General features: G+C 31.7%; 1 long non-coding RNA gene across 12 annotated transcripts in view; it reads left to right on the top strand.

Annotated features, from left to right (window-relative positions):
- The first annotated feature begins 3894 nt into the window (after window positions 1–3894).
- LOC105308427 overlaps window positions 3895–19429 on the top strand; it is a 294626-nt gene continuing 279091 nt past the window's right edge. For 9 of the 12 annotated variants that reach the window (XR_002778027.1, XR_002778023.1, XR_002778026.1 and 6 more), the window contains exon 1: window positions 3895–4793. This is a non-coding gene — a long non-coding RNA (uncharacterized LOC105308427). Of the gene's footprint in view, window positions 4908–19429 lie in introns of all 12 variants that reach the window. The other 3 variants (XR_002778028.1, XR_897300.2, XR_002778029.1) reach the window with 3 other exon arrangements.

Below are 19429 nucleotides of genomic sequence, written 5' to 3'. Positions count from 1 at the left end.
ATTAATAAAAATGCCTACAGATTTATAGATCAGAAAATTGAGTGAAGCAGGGAATGTTTTTTTGAAAAAATATAGTGTGAATGTGAAGTCATTTTTGAAATTTTAATCTGTCTAATAAGAATAGGTAATCTTCTTTCCATTACTTAAATGCACTGTAGTTTTGTGTGTTTATTTGTTTGTTTGTTTGTTTGTATGGTATGTGTCTGTGGGCACCTCCATTTGCTATTCCAGTTAAGAAGTTAAAAAAAAAATTCTTTCTCTTTGTCTCTTTCATATGTTGTATTATGTTTTATTTTACATGTCAGCATATGATCTTTATGGGGAATATTAATCATTTAAGATCATTTTTGTTATAATAATTTGTGTGTTCTATGATTACATTCAATTTACATTTAACATTTATTTTAATAGTTACTCCATGTTTTATAAGTAGTCTTATTAGGCAACAGGTATTCAGAGTAGAGTGTTATCATTAGCATATCTTACTTAAATAAAAGCTACTGTAATGTGGTTTGCAATTTACTTTGGAATAGTAATGGACTTTTGTGCACAATGATTATGCCTTGGATTTTATTTTAAAATGTTAGCATTTCAAGAAATATATGGCTTTTGGGGGTCTCAACTAGCATGAGAAATAATAAGAGAAATGTTAACAATAAAAGAAAAACTAAGAATCAGAATTTTACATAAGCAATGACATATTTAGGCACTTTATTTAATGACATCATGAAGCTGTAAAGAGACCAAAAAACGTCATTTTTCACGATAGTATCTTTCACAGTAACTTGTTTATTATAAGTAATTGGTAACTATCAATATAGTCATAACATTCTATTGCACTTACAAAACCGCTGGACAATGCCATCTCTGCTTTCTGAAGTATTCAACAAACATGGTGCCATTCTCTAGAACTGGCTGTTGGTTTTCAGTTTGCTAGCTAGACTTCTGAAACGTGTAATTTTGTTTTTTGTTTGTTTGTTTGTTTTATCCCACACGACACTTAGTTTGGTGCCCCACAGGAAGTTAGCATTAATTGAGAGGAGGGGTGAATCGAAGGATGAATGAATGCTTACATCCACATGTCAGCTGGTGGGAATTTCTGCTACGTAAAACAGTATCTCATGGCAGTGGTAATTTCAATCACCTTTTCCTTGTGTCTTCTGGTCAGGTGTATTAGTTTGCTATTGGCTTCTTCCTTTTCCTTGTAGTAACTTTACATGGAGATCTTACTGATGGTTACATATAGGTTGATAACCTGAACAACAGAACAACTATCTCATCGTACTCACAGGTTCCACCCAACTTCTAGGGGAAGTGTTTGTACAAGTGTACACCAGGGAATAGGGGTCTTGGAGGCCATCTTAGAATTCTGCATACTGCAATAGCAATACCCTAAGCCATTTCTCACCTTCATGTTGCTGCTTCCAGCTTCATGGATGTGAAGCGTCCATCCCTTAACACTTTTGGCAAATATGGTTTACCTTGAGGATATTCTGATTAATCCATTTGACTTGTTTTATCTTTGATTTCCTTTGGTCTCATTTCATTTGCCTTTATCTATACTTTCTTGCAAGGCACCTGCATTTCTTTCCCTTTTTTGAGAATCTCTTCCCTTTGTAAAAGTTATTTGAACTCTCCCCTTATAAAAACTTAACCTTTTTTGTTTCCAACTCTTGATATGAAATTTTTATCTAGTGTCAGGCCTTGACTGTAAATTGTCCATGAATCAAAACCATGTTGCAAAATCAGAAGTTGACATACCATTTTTTTTATTGTCCTAAAGGAAAAGCTAAGCACTTATTTATTCCATAATTCTTTTCAAAGTCCATGCATATTACTTGTGCATATACAATTTTATTATGTACTAGACAATGGCTTAAGCACAATATTCCTGTTCAAAATATGAAAATGAGAATCATCATGGGAGAGTAGCAACTGTGTAATATTTGCTTTTATTCTTAACACCATGTATGGCTTTTATATAAAACTCTGGCATACATGTAGCTTTTCTTCTTTTCTGGAAAATGTGAATATTGTATACTTCCTTCATAAATTATATGCTTTCTTGGAGAAAATCAAACACCTGAGTACAGAAACAAATTGTGTTCCAAAATAAGATAATTTTTCACTCCTTTGTTTAGACATTGTGTTAGTTTGCTCAGGCTGCCACAACACATACCACAGACTGGAGAGCTTAAAGAACAGAAATTTATTTTCTCACAATTCTGGCAGCTAGAAGTCCAAGATCAAGGTGCTAGCAGGGTTGCTTTTGCTCGAACTGCTCTCCTTGGCTACAAATGGCTCCTTCTCCCTGTGTTTTCACATGATCTTCCCTCCTAGTGGATCTCTGTTCTAACTCCTTTCGGTAAGGACACTAGTTATATTGAATTTGGGCCCACCCTAATGACCTCATTTAACTAAATTATCTCTTTGAATGTTCTGTCTCCAAATACAACACATAGTGAGACACTAGGAGTTAGGAATTCAATATATGAATTTGGGAGGAGTGGAATACAATTCAGCCCATAACACTCGTGAGGTGAACTAAAACTACTTTGTGCACAGTATCTAATGAGAAGAGAAAAATGCAGAACGCAGTGTAAGAGAAGTAATACTGAGATGAACAAATGTTACTATAGGACTGCCATTTTATAGCTACTGCAGAAGTAAATGTAGCAGTGTGATTGTGGGTGATAATATGCTTGGTAAATTATAATAGATCATTTAGAGAAACATGTTGAATATTTTCTTGGATTGAAAGAAAAGAACTAAAAAGAAACCATTTCTCAGCATTTTATTTGATTTCATAAGAATTTTGAGCATCAAAGCATACTCTGCTATGTAAGAAGCCAAGTCCAATGGGAATCTCTGGTTTTATACATGTATTACTTTCAGAATAAGGATAGTAACTCACCTGTTATACAGTATTATCTTGACATGCATTTTTAATGAATTGGGTCTTTTAGTTTATGTGTACCCATAAAACCTAATAGTTTGACCTCACTATAACCATCTTTGCTACTTTCGATTTGAGGTAATAACATTTTATTATAAAATTATAATTTTTGTAATTTAGAACTCTAGTTTCTAAGATAAGAAAACAGACATATCATTTGGGGGCAGCAATAGAAACAAAGTCAACTCTATTTAAAGCAGAAAAAACATCTTTTTAAAAAATTCCTGGGCATACTTTTCTAGTATTTTAGAAACATTTCTTTTTTGCTCATCTTCTAAGTACAGTATGAACCAAATTAGTTATGTTAAAAACAAAAAGAATCTTATTGAGTGTTTGCCCTAAATGAAGAGACATCTTTCTACCCCCGATGCAACAACAGAAACTAAAATCTGTACGTGAAAAGATGCTGTCTTCTCCTACCATCACCATTGTTGTCTATAATTAGGAATTTACTCAGGAGTAAGAATAACTTGCCTGCAGTCTATGTTATTACAGTCCTCCTGACTTCTTTCTCTTTTCCACATGTTGAATAACTTACTGATTTATTATCTTCACATATGCAGTGTTTGGGTCCTATCTAGTGTGCAATAGATCTTAGTTATAGGATCTCTTCTCCTTGCTATATCAGATAATTTTGATAATTACTTAAATTATACCTTCTTTTCTAATTTCTTTTTAGTTTCCTTTTTACTTTATAGACTACCAATGGGAAAATTCTAATGTTTTACAATTCAAGATATGATTTTTACATTCAGCCTAGTAACTAAATAAGCTATAAATTTAAGAAAGATAAATTTGACCACTTGGTACTTTTTCATATAGGAAAAACAAACTACTTATGTGCTTAGGTGTTGTCTCTGGAGGAACTTTCCAGATCATTAAGCAGTCAGAACTGACTCTGAGAATGATGTGAGTCCCTCTGGTCCTAAGATGCCAACTTTCTACCTTGTTAGGGTTGAAGAAGTCTGGGTAGGGGCGAATGGATACCATCTTTGTTCTTGGAGGTGCATAGTAGGGAACTTGTTATTGCTACACGCAAACGTTATTTTAATGTAGATTTGAACACATCAGAAGAGCTTAGGTTAGAATTTCAAAGAAATATATGAATCCTAGTTACTTTCAAATCTCCATTCTCTTTCATGATATAAAATATCACTCTTCCTTAAAAGGATCATAAAATTATCCCAAATTACCAGATCTAAATGCCGAACAACAAACAGTCCATATTTACCACAAGAAATAGGGTTAAAATTTATTCTCCAATGACAAATCCCAACCCGGAACAGATTTCAGCCAGGCAGCTAGCAGAGCTTGCCGGGTGAACTGCACAGGCCATGATGGGTGCAGAGCTCAGAGCCGGAAAGCAAACAGCTGCTGTAGCCTGATTTGAGTTAAAATAGTGTGAGTGTTTAGTCTGGCGCACGGCTTCAGGGGAGATTGGCAGCTGGGTCAAACAAAGTCCTTCCATTGGCTCTCTTCCCAGGCAGCTTCTGCTAGTATTTAGGTACTAGTGCAGTGTAGGGCCCTTTTCTCAGGCAAAACCTAACATCTGACCGCACCCTCTTTGCTTTAAAAAAAAAAAAAGGAAAAGAAAAGAAAAAAAAAACCTTTTTCCTTCTTTCGTTACGATAAATTCTCCAATAGACAACCTCTCCCACTAATTGTGTATTAGCAATGTATTTTATCTTGAGAGCTGACGCACTGGGCTCCCAACGTGGTGTGGAAAGCTGCTTGTTACAGTGCTGGATTCATAAAAGGGCCTTTATGGTTTGTGAAAGAATATCTGTGTGCTTAGGCAGGAACTTTTTGATCTGCAGAAAAGCCGGAAGACATCTAGGTAAGGCTACCTATCAAATCTACTTTTTTGGGGAAAAGTTGGGCAGTGAGAATGATTCCTCATAACCGACATGAGTTTGGAGTATGCGTGTTCACTTTTTTAGAAGTTTAAAAGGTACTGACTATTGTTTGCTTATTTTTTATTTGTTTGTTTAAATCTTAAGAGAATGCTGTAGCCTGCATTTTTTACGATTTTGTTTTCTAGTATTGAACGGATTATAGTGGATCTAGAGTTTTATTATATAGCAAAATCTTTGTGAACGGCCTCAGAAAGAAAGTGTATTTAGAAGGGAAATTGACAAGTTTTAAAGAGTAATTGTACAATCATTTGAGGACAGAGGAACACTGCATTAGACTAACAAGGGTTTAATTACCAAAAAAAGTTTAATGTTGCTTTGGAAGGAATATTAAGTAAGTTGTCTTTGTCTCTTACTTTTTAATTTTAGTCACTGATTTAGCCTGTTGGGTCACATTTTTTGTTAGTGCTGAAGGCTGCCATGAATCCCTAATGAGGCCCCTTTGCACATGATTTTGGCACTTGGCCAAAATCAACTTCCCAGCGGCAAGCTTTCTCTAAAGAACCTGGAGCAATTTTTTTTTTTTTTTTTTGATTAGAAATCATGTCTGAAAACTGCCACAACCAGTTGTATAGGTATGTCAAAATGACTTTATACAATAAATACGAAACAAGCATTTAAAAATTTTTTCCGTATATCGTAGCTTTTATCATTATAAATTCCTGCTTGTGGTCACCTAAAATATGTCAGGATAAGAACAATCTTAAAGAAGAAGATTTACTGAAATTTTTGTTTTTCTCAGCACAACAGAGTAGGGATGGTCATCTCATTGAGACATACACAGTACGAAAGGGTTATTCAAAACACTGAGGATAAGTAACAGATGAATTCTTAAAACTGTTAATCTCTGTAAGTAATACTCAGTGAACAGTAAGTAATGAAGTTTTCTAGAAGTTGGTTGTACGTACAATTAAGCTTAACATTTTTTAATTGGGATTTTTATATGTTTTAAATACCATGGTGTTTGAGATTCTAAATCTGTTAACATTTTTTATGAAATTATATAAAATTATAAAATTTATTAATACCTTGATATTATTTTTAAGAAATGTTTTAATAGAAATGTTCGGTATATAAACATGACTGAATAACTTTAAGTAATTGTCTTTAATTGCTGTTTTGCAATAAAAAGATTTTTCATGAAAGAAATGCTGAAGCTCAAAGGCACTTGCACCCAATTTTTAGAGCTGTTAATTTTACTCTAACTGAATTTTGTCACGTAAGCCGATACGTTAGTTTATACTCCAGTATTTTAAGAGTTAAATTCACAAGTTGCTGTGAAATACTATAGTAACCAGATATTAACAACCTCAGATTTAAGTAGCCATTTTCAGCAGTACCTTTAGACTATGTATTAAAAATAGACACATTGCAGAGTAAGCAGAAAAGTAGGATCTCTGTTGCTCTGGAGTTTTTTTGTTTTTTTAAGAAATCTTATTATCATTATTCTAAATACTGCATTGCCTTATATTTTAGTCTATAATAATCTAGACTGAAACTTTATTTTTTACTTTGAAATAGACATGTTTCTTTTCAACATATTGATAAGAACATGATTTATTCTCTTTTAAAGAAGCGTGATTTAGAGCAGTCTTAGTAGGTATGTTTTTCATGTTTATCACTATGTTTATCTTCCCTTTATTATTACACAGTGTAAAATGTTGCTAATTTTAGGTCATAGAAAAAGTGAAAATTAATGTTAAATAAACTTTAGCATTAAAAATGCAGCTCGATTTCCTTCAGATCAATTTAGGTATATGTATAACTTATGTATAGATAAAATATTTTTTGGTATTGTTGTGGACTGAATTATGATACTGTGTATCCTTTGCTATTAGTTGCATTGAGACATGGAGTGTTTGAAATTATCATATCAGTCAACGTTAAAATACATAGATGTTACAAACTGGGAAAGAGTAAATACATCTGCTCCTTACCAAAATTTACCTGGATAAGTTTTATATATCTAGTGAATTCACAGTTGAATTATCATTTAATGTAAACTTTGGTATTTTTAAAAAATGATAATATATAAGGTAAATATTTCAAAATTTGGATAAAAACGGGAACATTTTATCATTTACTGTTATCAAACAGGTGCAGGAAAAATAAGATAGCTTGTCTTATTCAGCATAATTCTTGCGTAAAATATTATTTTCAAATTCTATTTTCATTTTAATCTTAGCTCCCATACATATAATGTTGTCATGTGTTTTCATTTTAGATTATTTTTAATCAGTTATTTTACTTTTTTGAAATTGGCCGAACATTTCTCTACAATACACTGAGAGATGTTTAACTGGAAATTTTAGGTTTTTGTTTTTGTTATTTTGTTTTCATTTTTTGTGTGTTTTGATTGTTTGATTAATTAGACACCATAGCAAAGTTAATGGTATAAAAAGTAGAACTTCTAGAATATACAGATATGTTAGTTTGTAAGTTTAGAAGAAACTTACTTGTTCACAATTATTGATAAATACTTTTGAGTTGAGGTAGAAACAAGTATTGAGAAAAATTTATGTTGTGCTCTTTACTGAAAAAGCTAAGAAATTTACTTTCTTTTGCTGTAGCTATGAATTACAATTGAATATTTCAATAGTGTTGACTTTTTGGCAGAATTATTAGCTAATTTTCTTTGGGACCATAAATGTAAAACATTGATTACGTTTTCTTCATAGAATCGACATTTTAAAAACAATATTCTAATGCAATTACTATAAAAAGAAAAATATTTCAATATGTTTGTTAAATGTATTCTATTTGTGAAGAAGACCTTGAAGAATTTGCTTCATTTATCATTTTCCCATCCTTTATAAATATTAAAACCTATTCTACTTTATAGTGTGGAAACTTCACTCTTTAGAAAAGGTGGATTTATAGTGTCAATTTAGATTATGAGTCTTTACCATATTAAGTGTGACAGAGTTTTTGTTTCAGTTATGCAACAGGCACATAACATGGTTCACCCCCAATTAAAAGATATATTAAATAATTACTGTAAATGTTAATTCTGTATTAAAAAGAAAGCTTTATAACAGCAGTATTTTATCTACAATTTTTAAAACTTGAGAAGTGTTTACAACAGGGCATTTTTGATGAGTGTTTCATCATTTAAATGAAGTGCTTTGTTCTAAATGGTCTACATTCCAGCAATGAGATAAATGTATGGATGGCTACATTAGATTGAACATAATTATTGAATTTTGGCACAACTTCAGTGACCTCTGCCATAAAAGATTAGCATATGTGGGATGATGGTGGATTTGCAGTCACAGTAGATAAGTGAAGCACGTGAGGCACCAACCTTTGTTGTTTGGGAGAAAGTATGCGCTAAAATAAAAGGAGATACTTTTCATGTAAACTGCTGATAATAACAGTTTGTCATTTCATTAATACAACAAATCTTGGACATTAAAAAATTAATTACAGTTTGTAATACATTTGCAAGACTTTTCTTACAGAAATAACTGCAGTATCTCATTCTTTTATGAGATGAACAACTGTTATATTTCCAAGCAGCCAACAGGTAACTATAAATTAGGTGACCAAGTAATTTTTTAAATGTTATGCTTTGAATAAAATACAATTAACATTAAATAAAAGAATAATGCTCTCTGATTTTAAGCCTTATTCGCATAAAAGAACATATGATTTTCACTTGTTGCAATTCTTTTACTTAATATTGATTTAATTTTGAAATTATCATAAAGCAAATATTGCTATTTGATACAGTTTTTAAACATGGTAATGTTTATTTTATGAGTAGCCTGACCTAATATATATTTAAACAATGGTGATTTATGTCAAGCTGTATATTCTCTTGGTCAAGTTCAGCAAAAGGCCCTCTTTTCTGGTGCTCGAATTTTTTTTCTAAAAACACTCTAAATTTTCTTTTGTTTGTGTTCAGGTATTTTTGTGTTCCTGAGTGTTTATCTACCTCCTGAGATATCTGTGAGCATTAGAATGGAAAGTGTAATAGTAGGATCTAAGTTTATTCTTATTCTATATTTTTCTGAATAAACAAAAATTTTGAGTTTCTTATTAAAAGCTAGTCTATATATGAATCAGTATAAATGATTACATCAAATCTGATGATTTGGGTAATTTAAAGTACTGAACATTCAACATAAGTTAATGGTCATTTACATCTTTGTGTAGTAATTATAAATTTTTTATTATTTTTGGTTTAAAATATTTACTAGTTTTTAGAAAAATCTGGAATATTATAATTTGCTTTGAAAACTATTAATATTTACTAATTTTATAATTGCCTCCACTTTGCTATTATTGAAATGTTATGTAATACCTCTCTTTAAAAATACCATGAGACTTGAGTGGTGCCTTACTTTCCATTTCTTCCACTAACGTAAGAGGTCAACATGTGTTGGGCAGGGGGTGCCTGAAAATAATTCAGAAAAATTTTCTCTCTGGCGATTACCAACTACTTTACTATTTGCAGAGATTTTGAAAGGAGTGATTGTATTTTTTGAACGTTTATATAAAGGTATCCATGGGCTTTCTGAAGACTTCAGTTAAAAAACTAAAATAGAGAATAAGATTGAGATTAATGACATGGTGCATTTTTATAGCAACTAATTACAACTTGCTATTCATACATAAACAACAGTCTGGAAAGGTAGACAGCAGGCGATGAGAGCAGCCTTCATTCACTCTTCACTTAAGAACTGCTGAGAAAGTGGTGGCAAAGAGGTGGTTTGGAGCCAGTCTGTATGAGCTATGGTGTTTTAGGCCCATGACATCATTTCCCATATTTAAATCTTCTAGTTTTGCTTCCGAGCCCCATATCTAATCTCATAGATGTTTGTAGAGAAAAGAGTTGCAACGGAACACACTCATTCTGGTTATTCTGGAAAGCCTATGAGTGGAATATCTTTGGCAGAGGCTGTGTTCTTTGGTTAGCGATTTTTTTTTTTTAAATCACAGTTTGGGTAGGTCAGCTCAATCAGTTGGCCAAATCGGCTTAATAAGCCAGCTAACTCAGCCTTAGCAAGAATAATTAGTTTCATTCTTCCCTAAACCTGGGCACTTTCCTGAAGAATATGGACAGTTGGGCATAAAAGGTTGAGCTGCTAAAACTATACAACATACGTATTCTAATTTTGAGTTAATAAGCTGTGTTTTCTGTTCAAAATAGTATATATCAATATACATTTTATGTCTCAGATATTTAAACAATGGTAGAAGCAATTGTCCTGAGATTAAAGTTGTGGGATTAACTTTATTATAATTCTGTTTGAGAAGTCATCTGCGAATTACTTTTTAAAATCATTCCTTTTAAAATTTTTAGATTATATCCTTCATAAGGCCTAACGATTTAGATGTGAATTTTCTGTTGTTAGAGCAATTTTTGAAAATTATATGTATACTGCCATTGCTTGTTCTGTGGGATTCTAACTTGATCACATGTTCTTTCCTCTCCATTCCTAGGGCTCATTCATAAAGATTCTCTGGAGAGATATTTTTGCGTATGTGTCAAAAGCCAATTTTAGATATATTCAGGTAGCTTGGCATTAGAAAATGTTGATGCACAGAAAATTCCTACTAAAGTGTTACTTAGCTATTTCTGAAACTTTGATTGTCAGGAAATGAATCAACAAGGATATAGAAAGAAAGAATGGCTTGTAATTTTGGCAGATGAAACAGAGCAATAATCAGTTCAGAATATTTATAGAATGATAAAATTTTTCTACTGACATATTTCGATGCCAACAAATTTAATTTGGAAACTGCTATTTGTTACTAGAAGGCAGGAATTGATGTTGGTAATTAGTAGTTCAAAATGCCTGATATAAGACAAAGAGCTGATTTATTGAATGAATAAGTCTTAGATAAAATGTAAGCTATTAGACTACCTCATATTTGAAATTTGTTTTAACTTTCAATACCCAAATCATTAAATATGAATGTAATAGTATTCACACATTTTCCACTTCCAGAATTAGCCATGTCTACCTATGAAATTTGCTCTCTCTTCTTGTATAAGTAAATAACATGAATAATCAAATATCTTACAGTTTCCATTTCCATTTGCATCTTAAAGCCTACTCAAGATCAAACCTGCAGTCACTAAATTACATAAAAGTCTGGATTAATAGCAAAATGAGATTATGTAACCCAAAATCAAATTATATATAAAGCACAGGTGATTACTAGCATTTGTGCGGTCAGAAATACAAATTGCATTGCAGATAGAGTTTCTTTCTCACTTGAGAAAAGTGCAATTAAAAGTAATTTACAGATGTGCAAATGAACAGATGCTTTCTTCTAACTAAATTTCACAGAAATTAGCTAAATTATAATGGGTTTAAAAGTCACTACCTTGTAATGGTTTTTAAATTGGATTGGAAGCAGCATTACTAGGTTTACTAGATGAAGGGAATTAATACATATGAGTACCTGGGACAATTTCTGTTTAGGTAGCAGCAGAATCATTAAGGTATTAGAAATTACAACCAGACCAAAACATATAGCAGGTTTGCGAAAACTGATTATTAAGCATATAGATCCTCTATGTATTCTACATCATTATGTCATTTATATTATAGACTCCCTGACAGCATGCAAAATGATTCAGCTATAGGTGGAAAAGTGGTGTATGTGTATGTACATGTTAACCATATGGGGTGTGTGTATATGTATTTGTATATGTGTTTGTGTATAAGAGATCTTCATATTTACCTAATGATCAGGAAAATATCAAGAGTAAGATGTAGGTAAATTGGTACATTGGTAAAAATAAGGAATACCGGTAAAGTTTTCTTCTGTATTGGATTATAGGAAATGAACATGAACCTACATTTTTGGAAAATCAGCCCTTAAAAAAAAATCCCTGTATTTTACTTGGAGCTACTTACATACTCAGTAAAGATAAACTACTGTCATAATATTTTTCCATTGGGTAAAGAAAGACTTGTTCTTGACCAAATTTCCTTGAGCTTGAGATAGACGTCTTTTCTTTGCAGCTAGGAATAACCAGGTTTTTTCTAAAACTCTGGAAAGGCATGTTGATGGCTAAAAGAAGAAGGAGAAGTGGAAATTGATGGATTGCATTGGACCAGGGAATTAAAGAGCTTTTACTCTGTGCAAGCACAAAGATTTATTATAATCTATCCAATAGTATTTCAAACAATAATTTACTAAGAGTATTACTAAAAAAATTTCAAAAATTTGACCTTGGAGCTAATTAGAAGATTGACTCATTGGTTACGAGTATGCTGAGAGAACCCTTTACTTATCCTGTCTAAAAGGTATCTTCCAGGGATTGGCTCCTGACATTGAGAGTGTTATACATGAACAGTCATTGATGCGGTGATTCAGATCCTGTACAGAGTCCTTCATGTATCTCATCTCAGTCCTTTAAAAAACCATCGCAGTTGGTGATAATTATCGCTATTGCATAGATGGAAGGCTCCGCATGCTTAAATAATTTTCCCATAGTTCCAGGGCTAGTAAGTGTAGATATCAGGATATGAACTTACGTTAGTGGTATTTCTAACCCATGCTATTATCAGTGTACTACATATTTAATAATTTTGACCTTGAGAGTATGAAGAATATTAAATATAACCCTCTGATTTAAATATATTTTTTATTAACAATTGAAGAAACAGAGCCCTTAGAATACTAAAATCAACCATAGATGGAGAGTAGCAGAGAATATCAAGCCCTTTATATAATAGGTACTTTTAATATTTGAAGTATGTACTTTTAATGTAGTTCTAAGTTAAGCATTAGCTAGTGACCAATAAAACAGTTTATGTCATAAACAATTTTTCTCCCGAAAAAAAATGATAATATATATGGACAACAATTGCATGTCTACTGTGAGGCTCTTTTGCACATCAGTTGCTTAAAATATTAAAAGCTGTGAAATAGCACCTAGGGAGTAAACATCTCTTAGTCAGGAAGTTTCACTAGCTTGTTTTGTTAATATATATGTTATTATAACCAAAGAGCTACAAGAGTTGAAGAGGCATAGTGATTTTTCACTATAGCCACCGATACTATTCAATGCTCCCGAATAGTGCTCTGTGATGGCATATCACAGAAACAAACACTCAGAATCCTTCCTAAAGTGCTTCACTGTTTTGAAATATGTGCTTTCCACTAGAAGATGGTGCCTCTTTACTTTAAAATTCACAACGTGTCCATATCATATGCTTGTGTAGGAAAAACTTGAAATATATTATAAACCAATTGTTGGTAACTGTTTTAAAATTTAGATTTCTAACCTCTATTTTAAAAGAATGAGGATATGGGCATAAAATATGTTTTTTTAATTGTTTATTTTACTTCAATTAAGTTTCGTGTAATACTGGATATTATGATTCAAAATATCTTGATGAACACTGAAGAATTTTGTTCAAAATAACTTCTAACACTCAGATATTTAATTCATTGGTGTGATCATTAAATGAGCTGTGATCATTTAATGTTATTTCTTTAACACCTTTAATTTATACATGAGAAAATGGTGAAGTAGAGGGAGGAAAAATGTCCTTTTTGCTCATGGTAATAACACTAGTGCATGGAGAGTTAGCTTTGAATACAGATCTTCCTTCCAGTTTTGTATGCCTTCCTATACATGATTCTTAAGCATACAGCTGAACGAACATTTTACATATGAGTACATATATGTAATCATATGTTTATTATACCTGCAATCATCTCACAGATCAAGATATAGAAATTCCCAGCACCCAGAAGAGTGCCTCACATCAAACTGATGTCTATCACCATAGATTAGGTTTACTAGTTTCTTATTTTATATAAATAGAATCACACAACATGTATGCATTTTTGTCTGGCTTATGATACTCAATGTTTTGTCCTTGTGATTGCCCCATTTTGCATATGTCAGTAGGTCATTCTTTTTTATTGCTATGTGTTTTTTCTTTAAGTTTAGCACAGTTTATTTATCCATTCTACACTTTTAGGTTGCTTCCAGTTGTCTTTTACATAATTTTAGAAATTATGTAAATCTGGTGGCAGAAAGATAGAAAAAATATTAAATGAAGTTACTTACATATTATTAACCACCTCATCTATTGAGTTATTGTTGAGTTATTGAGTGCATCCCTCAAGCGCTAATTAATATATTTATTACAGTGGCTGTATTGATAAAGTCTGGACTTGTCATCTGGGTATTATTTATACTTGCTAATAAGTAACTGCTTTAAATAAAGTAAATAATATTAAAGCAGTGTATTAAAATGTAGTTTACAAAGCCCTTTCACATAATATACACGTTAACTCTGGGAGGGAGAAGATAGCACACTCCTCTACCTCAAAGAGTGAAATAATTAGTATAGCTAGTAAACACCGAGCTATGACTTGTATTGGAATTTTTTTTCCCACTGTAAATTTGTCTTTTGTTACAACAAACTACATCTCTATGAAGAATGGAACCTCGTTTAAGAGGTACAGAGTGAACAAGTGGCTTAATACAATTTTCCAAAATATTCTTAAGGAAAACTGACATGTATATTTATTGCACTACAAAATTCAGTTATAATCTAAAAATTTATCAATAATAAGCAATGAATAATTTGTTTTTACAGGATTCTTGGGGTTTATATTTTAAAAACATTATAACTCCTAAAAACAGTAATACCCTTTTCTATTATTTTTGTGTTTAAATAACTAGTTCAAATTTGGCCAAGGTCAATGATGCTTGTTATTATTTTTGACAACTATACAATGCCTGATAATGATTTCATTTCTGACACCAGCTGGCAATAAGCTTCCCTCTCAGATGAATTCATAGACAGCCTGTTCACAATTCAAACATGTAATGGACACTACAAAATTCCACTGCTGTGCTTCTGCTTAATTAGATGTATTTGCATCTAATAGGAAGAGATCAACTTTCTACAATGCTTTTATTCTCATATTTTAACTTAGGTATTAAATACATTTTTAAACATGTGCAATGCCTGAAAACCTAAGAATAAACAGGCTAATATGGGCATTTAAAAATTACTAGTTTGTCATACTTCTAAATGCTATATGTCTTTGGCTTTGTAAAAAATACAATTGACATCAAAGTGCTGTCCTCTTTAACTCAGGATGCCACCTTGCAGCAATTGGCCTTTACTGACCCGTGAAAATGGATGGAGTTATTCTGATCTAACTGCAGAGAAGGTCAGGTTAACACTTGAATTTGGGAACAGCAGAAGGAATCAACTTAAAGGAGAAAGCTGATTTTAAGAAAGCAAATATTTATTTACATTGAGTTTATCAGAAATAGGTAGAGATCAATCAGGGAAGAAACAACTGCAGAATTACTTCAAGATATTTTTTAAGAGCCTCCACTTAAGTATCATCATTTAAATATGTTAACTTTATAGCCATTGCCTCGTGAAAAATGCACTGAATTTTTTACTAGAAGCATTTTTTTATTCCTCATTTAATGCTTACCTATTCTTGCTGTAATATTTAAGCAATTTTATCTTAAAGATTTCATAGTACTTAGTTCATCAATCCTTATTTCTGTTTTCTTGCAATTCTATGTCTATCTGCTTTATAAAGCTGCTATAAAAATGAATTTATATTTAACTATGATGAAAAATAAAAAGAGCTAAATATGTTTTCCTTTATTCCAGACTAATTGTGAAGTGATAAAGTACAAGATTTCTAACCAGTTATATCACATTTTAAATGCACAGAACTTATTGTCTATAATAGTTATTTTGCTATAATCATAATTATGAATATACTTTATCAATGTTTTCATTTGAAGGGAGGGGATATATCTGTTATTTCCTTGGGTTTTCCTTGTTTGTAATAAATACTAGCTTGAAGAAAATTAAATGGCAATCCTGGCCAATATGAACCACAGTGATCCCCAAACCCCATTAAGAAAATTGCCAAATGTGGTAGATTATTCTCCTGCCCTGTCAGAACTATTTATTCCTTATTCATAGTAGTCCCTGATGCCTATTAATAGGAAATAATATTCTATTCTGATGCATGACTAATTTGTCATTATAGCGGTGTTAAAAAAATTAAGTAAAATCCAAGCCAAAAAGGATAAAGAGATGGAGATTCTTTTGCATTATTTTGATTACAAAACAAAACCAAATAGCCTTTTAAAAGGAAACATTGCAAAATTAACTGATGTACCTTTCAGTCTATGTTGTTCTTTTAGTCTATGAGAGGTGCTAGCTATTAGGTAAATGATTCAAGAAAGGAAAAGATGCGCAAAGGGTATGGTATGTCTATAAAACATAGTAATACCTACCTTCTTTGGAATAATAAAAATCAGTCTTCAGTCAGAGCGGTTAGTCAGCTAACTACCTTCCATTAATGAATACACATTTGTGTACCCTTATTCAAAATACATTTGTGAGTATTTCTGTCCTGATGAAGATTAGATTAACCAAGTTATTGGGACTTTGATTTGGTTTGGTCTGGTTTGGTTTGGTTTGGTTTTGATCATGTGCTTTACTTAAAAGAAAAGAAAATCAAGTCCATGCCAGCAAAAATCCCTTTGAACAACTTATTACGGAAAAAAAAAAAAAACACAAAACACTTTAAAATACCATATGAGTCTGTTGGAAAGGTAACTGAATTCAACAAAACCACTAATTGATATTCTGTGTGAAAGCTACCCTGATAATACATCTGGTTCCTATTCCTGTTTTGCTGCAGAACAGGAACTGACATATATAGATGCTCAACAAATACATGTTGAATGAAAAAATGAATGAATGATCCTAATAAAATAAATATTTGTATCTCAAATTGGGTTTCCCCTTCTCAATATGGCTTATTTTTTTAAAGACTGAAAATATCTTAAATCTGCTTCTGGAACTCTTAATTTTCAATGATTCAGTTATTTTGCAAAGGAACGACATCTTGTTAAAACTTAAGTATTTAGAGAAATCGCTCTGATCCTCATTTTGTAATATTATCAGGCAAAGAAATTGACAATTTCTGAGAATCTATGTGTAATCATAGTAGCTACATCTGGTCGAGGAAAAAGTAAAGACTGTTACCAAGGATTTAATAATTTAGTTTATAATACAATTTAAAATCAATAACTGAGATGTAAAAACCATACCTAGCCTATGTTTTGGTGTCCTTGTATCATATCACATTTAAAACAAAATATTTTATTCTTCAAAAGGTAAATTTGTAGGTATACATGTCGCTGTTTTGGGGGGCATTTTGGACATCATGCATACAAACCGTATCTTCATAAAAATAAGAACTTGTATTTTTGTTATGTATGAAGTCAAATGAACATACAGTGCATATTTTTAAATTCAATTAATAAAAATATTTAAAGAAGATGCATACAGAAATATTATAAGTGACAATGAATTGATATAGCACCTATATTGAGACACCTTTTAATTAGTAAATGGAGCAGATTTCTAGTCCTAAAAATATTTTTCCTCTTGATTTAACGATAACTTCTAAATCCTCCAGTTCACAGGTATCATGATTTTCCCATTCATAGCTGCTGCCCTTGACTGTCTGTGTGCCAACTTATCACCAGGAAATTTCTTAACTAATCATCAGGAAGATTTAATCAAAATCGATTAGTTTAGTTACTAACAAATATACCCTTAGGGGTATAGGAAAAGCCAAGTGTATAATGATTGAATTATTTCACTATATATTGCGAACACAGATTTAAAATCCATGACCTTTCCTCTCCTTGCCAAAAAAGAAATAAATTGAATATAGTTTGGAGCAAACAGTTTTAACAGCAAAAATCTTTTGAAAAATAATACTAGCAGCTCCTACTACTACCTCTCAGAGACTGTACTGGGCTTCTCCTACAACATTAGAGCATTGTTAAAAGAAGAGATGCTTGAGTCAGATTGCCCTGGATCACATTCCACCTCTGCCACTTATAGTTATCAAATCTTGGAAGAATAACCTTCTTTACCTCATTTTCCTTGTATGTAAATTGGCAATAATAACAGAACTGATTTAATGATCTTTGTTAAATGAAAACTTAATAACATTTCTTCCAATTAAATTAAGATATATTTAACTTAATCCAGATGTGGGAGTGAACCGTGAATAAAATAGGAAAGGAAATATGTTTTTTGAGATGTAACTCTATGTTAATATAACGTCATTGAAAGAAGCATCAAAGTTTCCAATGTCTTACCATCATAGAGGTCAAAACAGAGAACAAAGTGGCAAGTTTCTAAGAACATTGGAAAGTAGTGAATGTTTTCTGCTTCATCTTTTTTTTGTAACCAACATTAACTGTAGTGTATGCTACTCTTATCTTTCATTTATATTTTCTTTTGAAACATTTATTCAAGGAGCTATAAGCACATTAATTAAACCAGGGTAAAACTTCAAAGGATGCACTTCAATTCTCATAGTACAGGTTCACATAAGAAAAAGAAATTAATTTAAAATGCGAATTTCATGTATTCTCAGCTTTTCAGTTGGGATATGATGAAATATACGTTCTCAACTCTCCTATTTCTTTTTGGCATCAATTGTTGCTTTCTCTTGGTTTTCTTTTCTGAAGTAACTGGTTATTTTGATTATCCTCAAAAGCTGAATTGTGTTCACAATTCTTTCTCCTTCTGACGCTAATTCTATTGTTTAGCAAATTAAGGGAAAGGAACAGATGAAACGTGGTATGATTTTTACAGTTTAGAAAGGAAATCGGTATTTAGCTTAATTATTGTCTTTTATGTACAGGTCTGAATATTTACATTTGAAATAACTCTTGAGCTTAATTCAGCTGTTTAGACATAAAATAGAGTTCCAGGTCAAATTAACCAATTTTTCATTAAGATATATTAGTGTCAGTGTATCTTGCCCTGCTTAAAATATCTTTTTATACTTTATATTTTAAGCTATTTATTTTTCGAAAAGATGAATAAGTTTCCAGTGTGGAAAATCTTGTTGTTTCTAATCTAGTTTCTTTATACAAAGTCCAATTAGTCCATCTTAAGAGCAGAATAAACCTTCTTTAAATGAGTAGCTATGGTGGGGAGCACAATATCTGATCTATGTCCATCTAATCTAAGAAGTTTATCCAGTCTGGGATCTCTTGCATTGCAAATACTGAAAACACCAATGATTCTATTCTCTCAATTTTCACAAAAATATTAGCCCTAATGGTATAATACTTTTTTTTTTTTTTTTTTTTGCCTTTCAAGATCTAATTAGAGACATAAATCAGAAACAAATTTACTGAGAGGAAAGGTTGAAAAAAAAATAGAAAAGAAAAAAATGGATGCTTTGGGAAAGGAAATGATTTGGTGGTGGAGAGGTAGGTTAGATTAATGCGAACAGGTTTCAGAAAGAAGAGAGTCGAAGTACAACAAAGGATGTCCAGAATTGAGTGCAGTAAAACAAATAAACATATAGCAAAGAGCCTTGCATAGAGTCTGGGTGTAGCTTGATTTAAAAAAAAAAAAAAAAAAGATGAAATATATCCTTCAGTTGATCCAGTGATTTCTCAGAACATCTGTATGCTATTCATCCAAAGTAATAAGGAATCAAAATCATCTGTAACTAGCTACTGCCACTTCATTCTCATAACAGCCCTCTA

The sequence above is a fragment of the Pteropus vampyrus genome, unplaced genomic scaffold (assembly GCF_000151845.1).
Source record: "Pteropus vampyrus isolate Shadow unplaced genomic scaffold, Pvam_2.0 Scaffold573, whole genome shotgun sequence".
In the NCBI taxonomy this organism is placed as follows: domain Eukaryota; kingdom Metazoa; phylum Chordata; class Mammalia; order Chiroptera; family Pteropodidae; genus Pteropus; species Pteropus vampyrus.
Note: the sequence above shows the minus strand (reverse complement) of the source record. Positions and strands in the feature narration are given on the sequence as shown.